This window comes from Ammodytes marinus (assembly GCF_949987685.1).
Source record: "Ammodytes marinus genome assembly, chromosome: 16".
In the NCBI taxonomy this organism is placed as follows: Eukaryota; Metazoa; Chordata; class Actinopteri; order Uranoscopiformes; family Ammodytidae; genus Ammodytes; species Ammodytes marinus.
The window spans coordinates 5,083,027-5,085,526 of NC_137220.1; positions in this window are offsets into that span (position 1 = coordinate 5,083,027).

The window sequence follows — 2,500 nt, forward strand, 5'->3', positions numbered from 1 at the left end:
GGCCTATTTCAGGTAGCTGGTTTTGAGGCAACCCAGAGTTTGTTCGCTCTGAGTTAGTGGAAACTCTGGGTTTTCCGTTTCAGGTAGCAGGTTCAGCGCAACCGAGAGTCAGTTACTGCGGCAACATACGCCGTGGGTCTAACCTGTTCGGTAGGTGGTTAGACCTACCCGAGTTTGTTTTCACTTTACGCTGCAGCTCCGACTGAAGAAAGAGTGTCTCTGTCACAACGCAACCCTGTACAGTTTAAAGCAAAATCACTCGATAGAAATCTCCATCGGGATGTTTTATCATTTAATCATTTATCTGATCAGTAGCCTTGTTCTCAGCCCTCGTGCCATTCATATGCGGCCACCTTACACATCGTGAACATGCTTTACATTCAGATTAATAAACCTATTGTATTGTATGTATCTCGTTATTTATTTTGATCATTATCAGTAGTTTTTTAACATCTGTGCCACTGAACATAGGCTATTTATGTCAGGTTGAAATGTAATTCTGCGGCTGCACGCGATCGTTACTTGTGTCATCCTAAAGTCACAGACAAGCCTCGTTAAATAGCCCAATATGAATATAGAAATAATATGATAATTTAAACTGTGATCACTAGAGGACAAGGGATCTGGTAATAAAACAATCAGGCTCTACAATGGAAACTGTCACCTTGTGTCAAACGTTAATATCTTTCACTCCCCATTTAAAAGAAGCGAAAGTCTGTTTACTGCACAGTAGGCCTAGGCCTATTATAGCTTGCCTACATAATAGGCTACAGCGAATATAAAACACTGTCAGCAATGCTTTGCAGCGGCAGTTTAATAATTTTGTTGCTGCTGATATGCGTAACTCAATTCTTAAAATAGACTTGCTTCTCATACGGAAGCAATGATGCTCTTGACTAAAAACTTTTGCACCGTTTTTTTCTGAATTGCCGAAGTGATTAGATCAGAGTTATGAGACAATATCCCCGTTCATTCTTCTCCATAAGCTCATTCGTTAATATTTCTTACTCTAGTGGGAGGAGCAGAGAAGTTTTCTTTTTTTTTCTTTTTTGAGAAGTGGAGAAGTGGGAGGATCAAGCATTTGTTTCTTCTGTTTCCATGGTGAATCATGTTATCAGCGATCCATTGACGATGGCTTTTATGCACACGCTCCACCCAGAGTGAACACGCTCAGAGTTGATTGACCCAACGCTGATCCACTGTTCTGAAACCGAAAACCCAGAGTTGCTCGTCAACCCTGCGCTCTGAGTTGACCAACTCAGAGCGCAGGATTAAACCCAGAGTATGTAAAACCAGCTACCTGAAATAGGCCCCAGTTGAGGGGCGACTCTCGTTTGCAATGATGTCGAGTCAAAGCAAAAACAACAATACAATCACAATATACAGGACTACGGATGCAAATTAGCATTTATGCTAACTCCGGCATATTTACATTGATGCTCTGCTGACATGTTGATTAATATGCACTGTCCTAATCAAATAAAAAACTGAACTAAACTAAAACTAATACATCAAATACACAACAACTGAAATATAAAAAGCTGATATCTCTGGTTGAGTTGGATCGATGTTGATAAGTTTTTTCTTAAAATGTCAATTCTAAGTTAGTTAGGCATGTAGTAATGGATTAATCTCAGTCCGTGCTCGTTGCCCAAATAGTCTTTGTAATAAGTGTAAACAGGTTGAATTAGTGAAAGTACCAAAAAAAAGTACATTCACATCCAACCTTAAAGGTGCAGTGTGTAATATGACATCATCAAGAAAGTTCCCTGAAACACTCCCTGGGTAACCCCAACCCTTTTGATTAATAACAGAAGCTACAGTGGCCTTCAAGGACAACAAGACAAATTCTAAATTTTAAACAATGCACCTGATGACATTCCAACTATGACACTTTCAAGATGGCGGCACTAGGCCTTGGTCCAAAATATGCAGAAATATGGACATATATGAGACCCTTTCTAAGGGAAAAAAATATTTTTTTTTTCCAGCTATTATGCACTAAATTATATGTACTTATGGATATTATAATTACTTTCTACAAAATCTGCTAGGAAATAAAACCCAAAATTCTACACACTGCAGGTTTAACCTAAATAATGTCCTATGACCTCAGTAAAATAGGTGTACACTGATTGACTCGACATCATTGGTCAATTGATCTCTGGAGTATTAATATATACAGTATAGGTTAAATTAAATGAAATTGATACAGCTCTGTGTGTGATGGGAGAGTGCAGGTGAAACCCCAGAGTAACTCTATTTACCAAGCACACATCCACACAGATTGTTTCAGGAGAAATCCCGACCTGCTGCAGCATTGACTCAGAGCCAACCAGCTTACAGGTCTGCATCAAACAAGGAGACACACTGTCCCAATGATATATGGCCTCTGGTAATCTCCTCTTGTCTGTGTTAATGTAATAAAGACAATGAGCTCTCTCCCTCTCTCTCTCTCCCTCTGTCTCTCTTTCTCTCCCTCCCCTTTTTCTCTCTCCCT